This window comes from Martes martes (assembly GCF_963455335.1).
Source record: "Martes martes genome assembly, chromosome: 3".
Classification (NCBI taxonomy): domain Eukaryota; kingdom Metazoa; phylum Chordata; class Mammalia; order Carnivora; family Mustelidae; genus Martes; species Martes martes.
The window spans coordinates 191,878,757-191,896,144 of record NC_137890.1 but is presented as its reverse complement, the minus strand read 5'-3'; positions in this window follow the sequence as shown (position 1 = coordinate 191,896,144).

Here is a 17,388-nt window from a genome sequence, read left to right as displayed (position 1 = left end):
TGTCTGTCACACAAAGGCACACGGTCCCAAGGCTGCGGGGATTCCCTCTGGTTTTGTATTAGAAGGCTGCCAAAAATGGCTGGGACCTGGGGACTTAGAGAAGTTCACCACAGTGGGGAAAAAAATAGTGTTTTTAGAAGAAGCTAAATGAAAATATCTTGCACAATCTTCTAAAAATCATTATCTTAAATATTTGCATTTTCTGAGTGTTTGTGCTCCAGAGCAAAGTCCAGGAATGTTTTGTTTTGTTTTCTTCCCAACCCCACCCATCCTTCAAGGCTTGTCTCAAGTGTCTCCTTCCACGGGCGCCTTTTCCGAATCTCTCACACATTGTAGCACAACATTTTTTTCAGCAAGTATTCGTGCTCCCTGGGGTCCCGTAGGGAAACGGACGCTTCGGTACTGCACGTGTGTTTAATTGGGCAGGTTGCTGACATCCTTCGATTAGCCTCAGACTGCTTTTGGAGGCCGGGAAGACTACCGGTGAGGTGACTTATGGACCCCAGGTACTATTTAAAAATAGCTCCATTTCTAGAAGCAGGTGTCCATGCATACTTGCTGTGATTCAATTTCTAAAACAGAAAAGCAATATTTTTTTTTCCAGAAAACCTTTATCAACTTGACAGATATAGAAGGAATATTTTCAGTTGACCAGGTTTATCAAACAGTGGCTGATTTCAGAAGGAAGGCAGGCAGAGCTCGGGTGAAGTTCCCTCTCTTTGTTTGATTGTTACTATAAAAATATGGAATCAATATTTCACACTAGAGAATGATGTTTATAAAATGTTTTGTTCTTTATGGATATATCCCCAATTAATATTTTATAGGAACAAGGGACGCTTAAAAAACCAATTTGGACTTTCATTAGTTTCATCGTATCTGTAAATAGTTTCAGTGTAAGGCTTTCTCAGTATTTGCCCAAACTCTTATCCGCGTGAGCATTGCCAGAAAGATCATGGTTTTTTCCTTCTGTCTCTGCGTGGCATGATGGAAACAGCCACGTGAGCTGGGGGGCATATTTGTGTAAGCCAGACTCTATCTTGACTTTGGCAGTGAACAAATGTGTCATCTGGAACAGTCACTTGAGATATCAGCCTCCCTTCTGAATCTTGAATTATGAAGGAAGTGGACATCATGACTTGCTGTCAGCAGGTCGTCGGATTTCCTGTTCCCTCCTCATTTGCAAGGCCCATGGCTGAGGCTCTTGGGCTCACTTCTTTTTTCTCTCCATGCAGCTGCGCTCAACCACTTTCAGAAGAACCCGGAACAGGTGTCTGGAGGCCGGGTGACGACCCGCCTGGACAGGAAGGCTATGACACCATGCTTGGGCTGGCCTGCAGGGTGGGGCCAGGAGGTGTGGAGACCTGGGCGCAGGCAGAAGTCACGGGGGGATGTGTCCTGTATGCTCAGCATCTTGGGGCAGAAGGAGAGAGTAGACAAGGGGGTGAAGACAGATGAGACCAGCCGGGCTGGGAGAGCTGTGCTCGGCTGGTGGGGCTCCAAGCCTTAGAGCTGTCACTAGGAGGCTTAGGTCCTTACACAATACAGCCTCCCGCCCCAAATGCATAAATGCCAGGATAGACTCCTAGCAGCCCCATTAAGGGCTAGTTCTGGTTTAAAACCTTCTTTATGTTATAGGTAAGGAAATACCAAGCAGAGATTAGATCTCTTGGGGTGGAAAGGCGTCGAAAGTGCGAACAGGCTCGCTCTCTGCCCCTTGCTCGCCAGAGAAAGGTCCTGTGAGTAAAGGAAGCACACGGGACCTTGTTTCTCTTTGCCTGTTGGAGCTCCTGTAAGCTCCTCTCTGTTCCACCGGCTTCTGCCACCTGCAGGGTTTAGCTCCGCTACTGGTGTCTTCATTTCCCAGGGCCTCCAGGCTTTAGGATTGTGCCCTGACTCCCTCTAGCAAGGCTGGACCTCAGGCACGCGGAGCTAAATGCCTCCGCTCCTTCCTTTCAGTCTAGTCGCAACATTCTTCTACACTGGAGGAGGAGAGAGTTACAAGGGCGAAGCGAAGGGGAGACAGAGGTTCTGCTGCTTTCTGGTTTTGCTCAGGAAGGGCTGGGCCTTTCCTCTGCTTTTTAACAGACGAAAATAAGAAGGCAACAAAAAGGCTCTGCAGGTGGCTTTTGGCAGCGGGGTTGTATGGTAAGAGAACCCTGTGCCGCTCCAGACCTGTCTGCCTTGGCTAACAGTGGTAGTTACTGACCTGTCCCTCGCGCCTGCTTGTCTTGTCTCGGATCTATGTTTGATTTTAAACCTTCCTGGCAAGGCAGGTATGCTCGTATTTCCTGAAACATTCTTTACCCATCCCCCAAATTAGGCTTCTTTTCTATTAAAGAGAAAAATCCTTTGAGGTCTGTATCTAATATCCGAAGTGGCTGTTAAAGAAATCCTACTGCTTTCTCTCCCTGCCCGTCCAGACCCTGGTCCGGCCACTCCGGACCCTGTTTTATTTACAGTCAGGGGTGTCGTCGAGAACGTTAACTCCTCCATCACTCGCTCCCCGCTTTGAAAACACCTGCAGTGGGATTTCCCTTAGACCGGAGCACCAGAAGCTTTTCACTTCCTTTTAACCAGTACATTTTACACACGGTAACGGGATTCGCATTTCTTTTTCACTTTGCCACAGCTCAAGGGTAGGCCTTGTGTCAGCCCCGGCAGCATGTCTCCTGTGGACCAGTTTCCAGATCGGTTTTATCACCACCTCTGTGTGTGTGCGCCGGTGTCCTGGAAGGAAACGACCCCTAACTTGAGGTTTCAAAGTTGAGTGAATTTGTGAGTGTTCATAATGTCTTTTTTTGCATGTACACATTTTGTAATTTTTGTGTGTGTTGAATAACATAGCATTGCTTTTATGCCAAGAGAAAATTAACAAAATAACTTAAATAACTTAAACCCAAGCATGGAAGAAAATATGTGAAATTTCTGTCTCAATGAATTCCCCTATTCGTAGAAATTTTGTTGTTTTAACCTAATCTGCTTTTGTTGGCCAAGTACGTCATTCGGATGTTCTTGAACAATCCTTTCCCCCCAACTTTTCAGTATTGTAAGAAGCCAAGAACGTAAGAAATTAGCAAAAAAAAAAAAAAAAAAAAAGGAACCAATTATAACAACCAGATAAAAATGCTGACGACACACAGAGAGCTACAAAGTCACCTCGTGGAACACACACCACGGTCCCAAACCCTAAAAGAAGAATCACTGCGGCTTACTCATTTTCATATAAATATTATTTTACCAATATGCCTACTGACCAAATTAGTTTGAAACTAAATACCTAAGCACACTTTGTATCTGGTCAATTTTTATTTGGTGAAATTTCACTTAGCCAAATTGTTTTGGGTCACATTATCTGCTGCGGTTTATGAAAATTGAAAGGTCTTAGCATTTCCAGGGCTTGATATGCTGATAATTCAAACAAGTGGTGGACTCGGGAGCAAACAGGATGCTTTCACCCGTTCTGGGAGTCAGTTCAGTCTGCCTTCCGGAGTGTGCCCACCACGCATAACGGCTTGTTCTAATATTTCAGAAAAAGCAAGGGTTCCATTCTGCAGTGAGGAGTATAAATGTTCCAACAGGTATGTAGCTCTGGTGCAATGTTGGGCAAAGAGAAACTAGAACAAGGGTGAGCCGGTGCTCTTTCCCATCACTTAAGGTGACCACTTAGTCCATAATGAGCCTTGAGGCTGCTCTGGCTATAACTGACTGAAGACTTTCTGCCTGGTTCTAATGCAAGACAAGAGTGTGCTGTGATCTCATTAAAGCTGAAGGGACACTAAACCTTTGCAATAAAATAAGAAAGAAACCTTCATCCTTCAAGATGTTGAGTTTCCAGGGAAGTTGGAACAAAGCTAAATGATGATGGTGACTTGTAGTGGATGTAATGCCCGTGTTCACAGCATCCTGCCCTTCGTTTCTCCTGGGATGAGAAGGAGGGTAAGCGACAGGTTTAGAGTTTAGTTGCCTAAATGGCTGGTATGCAAAGGTGACTCGGAGGAGATAATCCAGTCTTTTGCTTTTCATAGAAAGTCCTTTTGAGCCACAGCGCTGTTCTTCAAACCCTCAACATCCTGATGCTAGGATTTTCAGGTCCTTTTGCCTCCAGGATCAAAACACTGTACCTACTCAGCATAATTTTAGAGATGTTGACAAACAAAATCCCCAACAACAACAACAACAACATCGGCCTAGACCCAGGAGATCTGCAGATTGGAAAACAGCCCTGGAATCTCGGGTCCTATCCTAACTATGCAGCAGAATTCCCCAGTAGGATGGGGCAAGTCGTCGGTTGTTTGCTCCTTAGTTTCTCTACCCAACCATCCACCCATCCTCCTGAGAGAGAATCTTTACGCACCAGGACCCGGTGGAGACAAAATAGGTGGAGCCTGGTTCCTCTGTCAAGGTCCCTGGAATTTAGGGAAAAAGACAAAAATCAAATGTTGTAATCTGGTGTGGTAAGTGTGGGCACTGGAGGTGTGCACAGAGTACTACGGCAGCAGGGAGGTAACACCAGGTCCCTCGCGGAGGTGTGGAGGAGAGTTCGGGACCACCTGGAAGAGCTGGTGTCTTCTGGAAGCTTGGACTCTGTAAAACGAGGGGCCCATCAGTTGATCGATAGGAACCGCTCTGTGCGCTCCTGTGTTCATTGAAGAGCTACTCCTTTGAGTTCCTCCTATAGGGAAAAGCTTTCTAGAGCTGCAACAAAAGAAGATACAAATTTGCTTAATTTATCCATGACTGCGTACACCCTAAAGAATGGTCTAGGTTGAAGACTTCCTTCTTAATGTGCTTCTCGAAGAACATACTGGCTCCCAGGATCGTCCTGCACTTACTCACCTGCAGTCACGTGAGGGTGGTGCGGCCGCCACGCTGGGCCAGCCACCTCCCGGCGCCTCCCCTTCCTTCACCCAACGGCTCCCTCCCGTGAACGTCTCCTTGTAACAAGCTGTGTCGTCTTTTTTCGGCAGGTGGAGTCATTCAAGTACTATAATATTCACAGAGAAGCTGTCCCCGAACTTTGTCTTCATTTATGGGTACGTGTAGCCTGAAAGTTCATTGTTCACTAAATATCTCTGGTTACCATTTCACTTTAATTCAAACAATACCTCACTTTTCTAGAAGTGATTCGCTCTAGATCTGAACTAATTATAGACACAGTTGCAAATCTACAACAAATGTTTGAAAATCATGAGCAGACAAATCATTTCAATTTCTAGCATACATTGTTGGTTCCCTTCCCATTGACTACTTTTTCCTCGGAGAATTCCAGTTCGGTCCAGGGTGGGTGCTGGTTAGCCCAAGTCAGTGCTGGGAGTTCTGGCCCCTAGTCAGGGGTTGCTTTGGGCAAGGCAGTGTGAGGCCCTGAGAGGGGAGTTGGCTGGGGGTAGGTAGGGTAGGTCTGGAAAAGGTTTCCTTCCCCTAAAAGAGACACAGAAGGAGATGTTCTCTCCTCTTTCTTGGAACATCGCTGTGTCTGGGATGTGCCTTTGGAACCACTACAGCACATTGCCACCAGTAGGATGAGCCAAGTGTGGAAGAGAGCAGAGTGGGTAGAATTCCCCAGGAGTAAAACAGGGCCTGAAGTGTTGTGCCTGGACTCTGTCCTCCTTGGAACCTCTCTGTTCAAGGACACAGTATATTGCCTTAGTGTTTAAGCCACGATGACTCGGGATTTTCAACTGTTGACAGCCCGAAGCATGCTAACTAACAGGCAAGCGTGTGCTGAAGTTCATGCACTCTGCTCACAGAACAGTGGGTCCGGCGTTTGGTTCTAGGAAATGGGCTTATCTGATTTCCCAGTTCAGGGCAGATTAGAAATAGCACGTGAGTAGTGGAGAAAAGGGCTGTTAGAAGCAGCAGCCGGACAGAAGAGACAGAAAGGTGGAAACCAGAAGCCCGCATTAGTACTGACGGCAAACAAGTCCTCCCCCTCCCAGCTTGTGTGGGTGTCAGAGTACATCTCAGTGGCTAATCCTTAACGATGACGATGGCCACGTGGCATCAAGGGAAGTTTGCTTTCTGTTTAGCGTATTCTGTTTTAGATGGGGGATGAGGCTGATTAATAGTCCTAAATATTTCACCGTAAACAAGGCAGAAGGTTAAATGATTAAAGGGATAAGCTGAAAAGGCACACAGAGAACAGATTCGCTCCCCTGTGCGGCTCAGTCGATGAGTGCTGTACGTCTCTGCAAATAGAACCTGCTCGAAGTTTGCTTCACCCAGAGAAAAGGGAGGTGACAAAAGTGCGGCAGGATTCGGCTTGCTGCCCCGAGAGAAGCCCCAGCAGAGGAGAAGCAAAGCGCCGGGACCTGGTGCTGCCCTCCCGGGAAGACGGACTTCTCTGTGGTTCACGGGCGCAGCGAGCCTGGCCGCGCGGCCTCCTCAGAAGCTGCCGGTGGGAGGTCCGTGAGCTGCGCGCCTCTCCTCCTGGGGGGCTGAGCGCTTGCAATTAAAACGTAAATAATCCTCCGGGCCAACAGCTTGGAGACAAAAACGACTGGAAAGATCACAGACAGTAAAACCGCACCAGGCGAACAGGTGCTAAGTCTTTGTCTGCACAGATGCTAGGCCCGCCCGTGGGGTTAGCTGTCTCGGTGACGAGTAACTCAGAATGAGTCCTTGGCAACCGTGTCCGGCCGAGTACTCCCCTGACTCCGGCGTCGAAAACTGAGGGTGGCTTGTTTCCCCAGTTCCCGGGGCCCGGGCAGCTCAGAACACAAGTGTTAGGATGAGCCCAGGCCCTGCCTGCAGCCAGCGGGCGCATCTGTGACCCTCACCCCCGGCCCTCCTCTTGGACTGGGAGGGCCGCCCTGTACTGGGCAGCGGCGGGCTGGGTCTAGCTCCGCGTTTGCCTGCCCCTGTTGGCAGCGGATGTGCTGTCTCCGCAGGCCTCTGCCCCTCGGGGTGTTGCTTGGGCTGTAAAATGATTCTCTGTTTGACGCGTACCCCGAAACTTTAGTAATATGCAAATACAAGCCAAATAAGGTGGGAGACCACCTAATACTCCATTTTCTAACTCCCATCAGACATGCTGCAGCTTATACAGAGTAGGTGCTCATCATTTTTTTAAATTAGTAATAAGTGATTTATCAACCTGAGTACCAAGTGAGGGAAATATATAAAGAATGAAAGAATTTTATTAAGAACAAAACAGACTATTTAAATTAATTGGTTTCCAGGGGCATTTTTTTATATTGCTGTTCGTACTGAGGATTGTTACTGGAAATTATTATTATTATTATTAGCAGCCAACATTTTCGGTTTGAGCTAAATGCTTTGCTTTCGTGGTTTTATTTTATTATCGACAGCAAGCATGCAATTATTAAACCCATTTTACAGATGGAGAAAATGAGGCTTAGAGACGTCAGGTCATTTACTTGGAGACATAGCCTGAGGCAGTGTTTGGAGTACCCGTCAAATGTAAGTCTGTTCCAATGCCAAAGCCCGAAGCACTGTGTAGTTATTGACCATAGTTGTACTGAATTTTTCCAAGATTTTCCCTCGTTTTTTAAATAAAGGGGGCTTTAGATCTTATCTCTCACTTGCATTCTAGTATGTTGCTTTAAGGGTGAGAGGAGGCTAGAATCATGGTTAATCTGCAGACAGTGGTGAGAAATCATGTTTGCTCATGAAGTGGCTCATATGTTTGTCATGGCAGAGAAAAGACCGACGTGTGATTTTAGGGTTACTGAAATGTAATTGAGTCCAAGGGTAGATGTTTTCAAATTGAACATTCTAAAGAATTTTCATTAAATAATTTTCAATAAGTTAAATAATTTTCCTTAAATGCTCACTTGATTTCTAAAGTTCACTTAAAAAAACTGATTTTTTTTTTTTTGTCCCAAGTGTAAGTTTTCCTTACACTCTACATTCGTTTTCTTTTTTAGACTCATTCAGTCGGTTAGTGGGGTCGGGTAATGTCTAAGGATACCACGGCTGCGGTGGAAAGCTACGGCATGGGAGGCTGGTCTTCACACAGCCAACCTTGGAGTGTCCCGCTCTCATTCTTGGTGACCCGGTTTGGGTTCACAAGGTGAACCGGGTACCAGGCCTCACTTTGGTAATCGCCAGGTGGGTCCCACGGGCCCTGTGTTTGGGATGTATAAGCTAGTTCAGGTGCTCATATATTAGAGTCCTGTTTCTCCATAGTAATTTAGGTGTACATATATGGCTTGGGTAGCGTATGTACATTAGCAAATACATGTTTGTTATTCCAGCAGTACAAGCTCAGGGGAAGAAAAGGAAGCATGGGGGCGCCTGGTGGTACCATTGGTTAAACATCAGACTCTTGGTTTCGGCTCAGATCCTGATCTCAGAGTCTTGAGATCAAGCCCCATGTGGGGCTCTGTGCCCCTCCACCTCTGCATCCCGCTCTCTCTCAAATAAAAATAAAATGAAAATAAATAAATCTTAAAAAAAAATAACAAGAAGCACAAGAGGCTGAAGACCATGAAAGATAATTATTTTTTTTAAAGTCTAGTGTTTTGCCTTCAGTGTTTTTGGTTTTGACTCTTTTGTTTGGAAGAGTTCTTGACTCTGTCTCCTCCACGTTGGGGGACTTTCTCTTTCCTTCATTTAAAAAAAAAAATTTGAACAATTTATTTATTTGGGAGAGAGAGAGAGTAGGGAGATAGATCCTGAGCAGGCGGGAGGAGTAGAGGGAGAGTCAGACTCCCCACTGAGCAAGGAGCCCGAGGCCAGGCTCTATCCCAGGACCCTGGGATCATGACCTGAGCAGAAGGCAGACACTTATCAACTGAGCCACCAAGGCCCCACCTTTCCTTCATTTTTATCGACCCTGCTCTGTTCAATTTGATTCCGCTTCTAGGAAATTCTCCTCTGGATGGGGCCCTATCCCACTGAGCTGTGGCCTCAAACCCACTGTTTGGCGGGTCTTCTTGTCTCACTCTGCCAGGTCCCCCGTCGCTGCTTCTCTGTATCTTTTCGTGCAGACACTGTCTGTGGTTTGCCATCACCTGTTCTTACTTCATGGTCTGTGGGAATATCTTGTACCCAGTTTGGTTGCATCCATCATTCATGGGTTTTTGGTTTTTCTATTTAGTTGTTCTGTCTGTTTCCATGTAGAAATACAGAAAGATTCAAAAAACGGTGTCACTGTTACTTCCCTCTTCCCAGAACCTCCCTCCACCTGCAGGCTTCCCATTTGAAATCCCAAGGTAAAGCTGGCTGCAGAATAAGATCAACGCCTCTCTTCCTCGGCCGCAGACGGAGGAATGATGCTCTACATACGATGTGTTTGTCAACCTTGGCAAGAGCTAGAGAAATGCTGATGCCAGGGTCCTAACCCCAAGAAGCTCTGCTTTAATTGGTCTGGGATCGGGTGGGTGTTCCCTAGGCGGTTCCAGTGTAGAGCCAAAGTTGACAACCAGTAATAAGAAGAAAAGAAGGATGTTTTAAAGCATTTCAAAGCCCTTAGCAATTTGCTGAGAATAAATCAGTTACTGTCTATTCAGTCCGCTCACGAGGGCAGTCTCCTTTCACACTCTGGCCCTGTATGGTTTAGGTGAGGCTGACCCACGTCCTAGCGATGGGAGTCGTCCAGTTACACGGATGTGGCCAATCAGGGGGCTCCATTCCTAGCGAGAGAGACATGCGTGACCCAAGCTGAACCATGAAAAATTTCCCCATGACATTTGCTAGGGTTATCATGAAAGAGTCACTCTCTTCTCACACCTACTGTGACCTGCAAGGTCAACGGCAACCTTGAACTTTGCTCGTTACTCCAAGAGGAGGCAGGTCTGCCTGAGAGCGAAGCGTCCGAAGAAACCACTGTTGAGAGATGGGGACGGAGACTATCCCGATAACTCTATGATGGCATGTTTAGGGTTCCAAAATATCATACCCCTCTTTGCCCGAATTCAGGATAAATTGAGAAATAGATGTAGAGGTCAGGTAAATGGAGATGAAAAAGCTTCATTACTGAGAAGCCGACTGAGCCCAGGTCTTTGGCTTCCTGCCCGGTAGAACTTTCTAACACTCTACTCCTTAGTCAGCTTGATTTACAACCTGTCACTGGGATGGCTGGAATCTCTGGACTTTGCTCACTGCTGTCCACCGCTTAGCACAAGGTAGGAGAGCAGACGGGAAGACGGATAACCTGGTCAGACAAAATGAAGGACGCCGGTAGAGCTGAACGATGCCCACGTGCCAGATCCTTCTCCCAGTTCCCCAGCCCATGGCTCCTGGTTTGGTGACATGAGCTTCTGCTAGATTTTAACCTCCGCCTGTCCCCTTGGACCTGCAAACCCAGATCCCCTCTAACGTCGGGAAAAATGACTGAGGAGACGGATGCGAGGGTTCTTCTCGTGTCCGCACGTCGGGAGGGACTGGCCATTGTTTGAGTGGATCCGGCTGCACGTGAACACTTGCACTCCTGAATTTCCCCATAGTGGTCAAATCAATTACCTGTCTTTTTATCAGGTTCTCTCCCCACTCACACCGTTTGCAAAAAGTCCCTTGGTTAATATCCTTTTTCCTCTTCTTTGTAGTGTCTTTACCCGTTGGCCTCCTGACCGGCTGCCAATCAGTCCTGTTACACTGACACGGGGACACCTTCCCCGGCACACAGTGTCCTCAAGGGAGCTGATACAGTCACTTGTAAATATATTTACAAAAGTCAGAACTTTACAGTGTTTTACCCAAGAGGAAATCGTCCCACACCCCTCCCCTAACAAGTACAATTTTTGGCTATATATTCAAGAGAAATCAATTTTTCAGAAGAAATAGCCCTCTCCCCTCCTTTTTCTAACTGGATTAACAAGAACCGTAAAATGTCAACATGTAGGTAGGACGGAGTGTTTGCTCTTCTTAGAATCCTCTGAATGGCGAGGAGACATCAAATAGTTTACTATCATTTTGCTGTATGCCTTAACACTCTGTCAATTATATCTCAATAAAACTGAACAAAGATTTAGTTAGTGGATTTAAACTGTAGATATTGTTTTGAAGCATTACATTAAAAGGAGCTTGAGAATAAAGTGGGTTTGGGGGGGAGGGTAATGTGCGGCGGCTCCCTGTGTGCTCTCCTCACCGGAGTGTATTGTTTTTCTTGACATTTCCCCTCTTTTTTTCTCTTTAACCAAAGGAAAAAGAATCTAAAATGTTATTTCTCATCTCTAATTTTTTTCATTACCTATCTACTAACTCCATTTGATATTAAAAGAGCACTAAACATAATTAAAATTTCTTTTTGGAGGTGTATTTCAGGACGTACGATGCGCTGCTGGGGCTCTTTTAGGTAGGAGACGGGAGTCAATAGCTTTCAGTACATTCCAGAAAAACCAATGAGAAAACATACGGGAAAAAGAGATACCCCATGCACAAAAGTATGAAAGGGCTTAAAATATTTACGAGAAGCTTTAACAAGAAATGTGCATGACCTACATGAAGACAATTATATAACCTTATTAAGTATGTAAAGAAGATGAATAATCATAATAAAAGTTAGCATTTCTGCGTAGTTCATGCTAGGTGCCGTGCCTTTTCTTTCCCTGGGTCACCTCCTTATCTGTGAAGCGGAGAAGCCCTGCTGTAGCCAGCACACCGCCCTCGAGCCTGACTCAGTTTACTTAACTTCTCTGGGTTTCGGTTATAAAATCAGGAGAGGACCAATCCGTGCCTCAGAGAATTGTTGTAAGATTTAATAAGACATTACAAATAGAGTGCTGAGAACAGTGCCTGGCAAACAGCACCATAAGTACCATTATTAGAATCATGTTACAGAAGGAGAAAATGATACCACGAAGGCTAGTGGCTTGCCCAACATCATCCAGCAAGGAAGTGACTGGGATTCCCATGCGGCCCTGTCCAACTCAACAGCTAAGATCTAAATTTATTACATGTTTGTGTTTCTAGATAAGAAGGCAATGGCACTTGCTCTGATACTTAGTGGAGTCATTCTAGGATTCCTCTGAGAGAATTAGCAGGTAAAATATTTTAAAGGTAGAGAAATAATGGGAGATAAGTCGTATACGATTGTATCAGAAATGTAAACATTTCTATGTTAAAATAGAAGATAATAAGAGTGATGGAAATATTCTCAATCTTGATTGTGGTGCTGGTTACACGACTATAATCCTAGCCAAAATGTTTTAAACTTCATGCTTTAAAGGGTTACTCTTTTTAAAATAAACAAACGAATAAAAGCAATGAATTTTAGGGGTGAAAATTATACTATAATAAAATTTGGAGTGGAAAAAAAAAAGAACTATAATTAAAAGCAAGCAATCGACCAGGGGGGGGGATGTACCCCAATATGGCAAATGGGTAATATGTTTGCTATAGCACCAACCAGAGCTAATTCATCATGGAAACTACAACCCCAATTCCAGTTCTGGGTACACACATAAGTGCTTATGTCTGCCAAACGCCCGTAGAGAATGCTCATGGCAGCCTTATTCATAACAGCTCCAACTGCAAACAACCCAAATTGCCATCAACAAGAGAATGAGTCAATAACTTGTGGTTATTTCCATACAATGGAGAACAGAAATGAAAACGAGTGAACAGTACATACACCATGGACGAGACTCTCCGACACCACGTCGGGCGGAGACGGCCGGGCACGGGAGAGCGCGGACGGAAGGTTTCCATCTGTAAGAAGCGCAGAACAGGGGAAACTTATCTATGACGCCGGAAGTTAGAACAGTGGCTGCTTGAAGTGTTGACTGCTAACCAGGGGGACACGTGGGGGCGCCCCTGGAGGCTGGACATGTTCTATATCTTGCCTGGGTGGTGGTGACGGGTGGGGGTGCGTGGGGGGGTGGGTGTACGTATGTAAAAATTGGTTGAACTACGCACTTCAGATTGGTTTACTTTCCTGTATGTGAATAATACCTCAAAAAAATTTAATATGAATTAATAAGATGAACACAGGACTTGAGATCACAAAAGAAGAAATGAACCGACTGAACTCTTATGGACACAAGGCGCGTACTCCATCTCGGTGATCCTACACGCACAAACAAAAAGGTATTTTTAGATTATAAAACGCATAGCTGAGCCCGATGAGGAGGCTAGGAGGAAGACTCTGAGATGAAGGTTTGTGGGCAGGTGATTACCAAGGAAGTTCTTCTGGGAGATACCGGCAAGGGACTGAGGCAAGTCGGGTAGGGAAGGGGAAGAAGCCCGGCAAAGATGTCATGTCCGGTAAGGTCTCGGTCTCAGCCTGGTCCCACGGGAGCCCTGGGATGTCGGTGACGCTGCATAGTTTCTTCTGGCTCTAGGCAAGCGAGCTGGGCTTTGGCGTCCTCTCCGAGTCCCCGGTGTTGGGGGCGGGGCGGCTCCATCACTCTCCCACACCGCAGTGGCTCCCGCAGCCAGGACTCGTCCTCTGAAGGTCACCGGTGGGTTCTGCTGGGACGAAGTGTGCAGAAGTTGGGGGGTGGGCATGCAGAGACAGTAAAGGGATTCCAGGGAGTTGAGGGGGAGCCTCGTGGTGTCTGCCGCAATTGGCAGGTGGGAGGGGTCCGTTGTCAGAGGTGGCATTGTGCCCGAGACTGACATGACCGGTTGTGACCAGCGGAGCAAGTGAAGAAATAAAGCCGGGGACGAACGAATGGTCATTCCCCAAACTGCTCTGTTCTTCCCATGGCCTTCCGGTACTTGCGTATAAAGTAGGTGCCCCGGGGTCAAGGTTAGCAGAAGGGAGATGTGGGAGAGTACAGGCAAAGAAGGGAAGAACTCACTTGCCCAGAAAACATTCAGATCCTGTTCGCATCTTGGAATTTGATGTGTCATGTATGTGCCAAAGAGAAGCAAGCACCTGGGTTGTAGAATGTGTGTTTGGTCGCCTTCAGGCCTTATCCGGCCCTGCACGGTCACAGACAGTCCTTTCTCTGCGGGGTCCTCTGCACGGACTGCGCAGCATCTTAAGGGCATCCGGTGAGACCGCGGGGCCAGCTGTTTCCCAGATGAGAAAGTGAGGCCAGATGCATTAAATCTGCTTCTCAGTCTTCCCCACACGTCATCGGCTGTTGTGGCAGTTTTGTAAAGTATTGCTCGGAGTGCCTGGAAGGGGGTCCAGTGCCTGTTTTTTAAAAAACTGCAAAGGTGATCAGGAAGTACAGCTGGATTTGGAAACGAAGGAATTAAGTGATCCTCCCAGGGTCCTGAGGAAAGAAAGAAAATAGACCCAAACCATTAATTTTTTCATTCACCCACCTACATATTTCTTGAGCATTTCTTTGTGACAAGGATTCTGCTAAATACTGGGAATACAGCACAGACGAGACAGTCTTAATCTCCACAGTCTCATAAAAGGGTAGGACACAGGGAAGCGATCAGGGTGCTGTGTCAATAGTTCCTAGGGCGCCATTCAATGTTGTTGGGCAGACAAAGCCTGCAGTGACCTTGGGAATGAGACAGATACTGAGCTAATAATTCCAAATGTGATAAACCTTATAAAACTGGAGTTTTATTGTATCTGGGGAATGATAATGTCAATCATCTTCACATATGGGAGAGTCTCTGGTCATTTTGGGCTACTGCCACTGTCTTATTCTAAAGACAGTCAAAACTGTTAACTGGTTATATATAAAAAATTGTTCTCTTTTATTAAAACACTGCACAAGCAAATGGATAGGTCGTTGCCCAGAGATGCCTCTGACCTTTGGATCTCAAATTCCACAAACCAGATTGAACTCCGTCGTGTGGACTTTTTATAATTATCTAAGCAAAAGATAATCCTGCAGAGAATTTGCCTAGAGTCCAAACAGATGCAGAACTCAGCTTTTATTTCCATATTCTTCTAATGATTCATAAGGGACTGGGGAAGTTTTTTGTTTCTTTGTTTCTTTATTTGTTTTGTTTTGTTTTAGGTAAGATAGGTAGATATGTGGTGTTTGGTGAAGATAAGCGTACAGATTTTAAGATTTTAAGGCCTCCAAAGCAAGTGTGAGCCATTTGTCTGAGTCCTGCCGCGGAGCACAAGGTGATGGCAATGGGATTCACCTTTGCATGGGATTGGAGAGTAACAGCCTCCTTGGAACAGGCATCTCCATGAAAAGTCTCGGGAAGAGATGTGGGGACCCCAATCCCAGCATGTTTTCCTCTGCACAGCAGCTGTCAACACAGATGCCATTTGCCCTGGGAAACTGGTCTCTTTGTGTTTAAAAATATAATCTGTTTCTTTAAAGTATCCTTAGCATATTTTCAGTAGGTCTCAAGATAAGAAAGATTTCTTTTAACACTATATTCATATAGAACCCTGCCATTCTGATTTAGCAATCACACTGTTTTCTTTCACCTTTTTTTTTTTTTTTTTAATGCTCTTTGAGTTCATCAAAAACCCTCATGAGAATCACATCAATTTCTTAAAATTCTCCTTTTTCTTTCTCGGAAATACAATTTGTGATCTCATAATCTTTTGGCGGAGTGGGTACTGTAGGAGTTGGTTAAGTTCTGGATTTCAGAGTGTTTCCCCGAAGGCAGTATAACGTCAACAAAGCAAGTAATTAAACTGAGTAGGTGCTGACTGGAGGAAGCCTTTGCCAAGTTGTTAACACAGCAAGTCATTAAGCAAAGTGACTACTAAACTCGATAAAGCAAGATTTGCCCTGGATAAGTTACCCTGGGATAACAGAAAGTTGACTACATTAGGCAAATTTTCAACCAGGGAAAAGGTTGAAGGCAAAGATAACTCGGCACTAAGCAACCTTTCGGAACTGAAGAAATGGAGAGGACCTCAAGAGGTTCGTGGGTCCAAGCCCGGCTCTTAAACACATCATTAACTGACCCTTCTGGGCTATCAGCCTGTCCATCTGTTCTCAAAGTTAATCAGAATAGACGTGCAACTGATTTATTTTTTAAACAGCTTATTCCATTTGGAAGGGTTCAATCACTATATTGTACACCTGAAACTAACACTACTCTGTAACTAATATTATTCTGCAAGAAATTTAAATAAAAACTTAAGAAATAAAAACCCAGCTTATTCTAGATTTTAAGATCAGTTTTCCTTGGCCAAATTTCTGGCTTTTGGAAAGAATTGCTCATCATCTTTCTCATTAAAAGCATTAAAAAATGCAGGCTGTACAGCCAGAGTGCCTAGGGTATGAACACTAACTCAGCCACCCAGACCCACAGTCTCCTAACATCTTTCTTAACCTGCCTGAGTTTCCTGATTGGTAACATGGTGGTTCTACCCGTTAGCTCCTCAGAGGGTAGCTGTGAGGATTAAGTGGGATAAAGTACTTAAACTTCTTGCTTACTGATGGTACGTGATAAGTATTCAATAATAATAATAATAATATTGTTATTTTTAATGCTTCCTATCTTGGAAGGTGGTAACTGAACCAATCTCTCAGCTTTCTACTGAGCGTTAATAAAATTCAAATTCTCTTTTGAAAACTTCAAAATTGTCTCACTTTTTTTCTGGAAATTAGTCTGAAGCTTCTTAACATACTGGTTGATATCCCTATAGCCTCAGGGACTAGAAGTTTACTGTATTCCACCATGTTTTTTATAACGATGACCTTGCACCTTTAAAGGCAAGATTGCATGACATTTATTACACTGAAATCCTTCTGAATTTGAGGAAGATGTTAGCCAAGAAAAATATTACTTTTTCTTTTAAAATCAGTCCTTAAAGGGGCAGTCAGAAATCAGCTGGGTCCTGAGAACAGAGTGATGAAAAGTAGTAGACATGCTCTTTGCTCTCATGGTGCGTACAGTCTGGTGGGGGAGGCAGACATCCATAAAATAGTAAAAAGCAGGGGCAAGTGAGACAAGTGCCATAAGGAAATGAAGCTCGCTTCCGTGTGAGTGTATTATAAGGAAGCCTGACCGCACCAGATCTCCCCGAGGAAGTGACGCTCAAACTGGAGACCCAAAGAATGAGGAGGTGATAACATCTACTCATTCTTTAGGTGTCCAGGGCTGAGTGAAGGGGGCAGCTGGCCCACTGGGAGCAGCGGTGGGAGGGTCTGCTTCAAAGGGACTGGGGTGGGGGGAGGGGCAGAGCACCAGGGAAAAAGGATCTGGAAGAAAGGCGGCAAGGCTGGGAGCTGAGAGTGAGGGGGCCTCACCACCAGGTAAGGCCAGAAGAGAAACCAAGTCAGTCCCTGCAGACCCTCACAGGCCTGTTAGGGATTGTCTGCCCTAGCTCAGGAGTAGTGGGAAGTCACTGAAGATTTTACACAGATTGTGTAGAACGAGATCCGACTTGCGTTTTGCAAAGGCGACTATGCTGTGTGTGGCGTGGGAGTCCCAGGATCCGAGGATCCAGCCCCGCATGGGGCTCCCTCCTTGGCGGGAAGCCTGCTTCTCCCTCTCCCACTCCCCCGCTTGTGTTCCTTCTCACTGTGTCTCTCTCTGTCGAACAAATAAATAAAATCCTAAAAAAAAGAAAGAGATTCAAATAAAGTG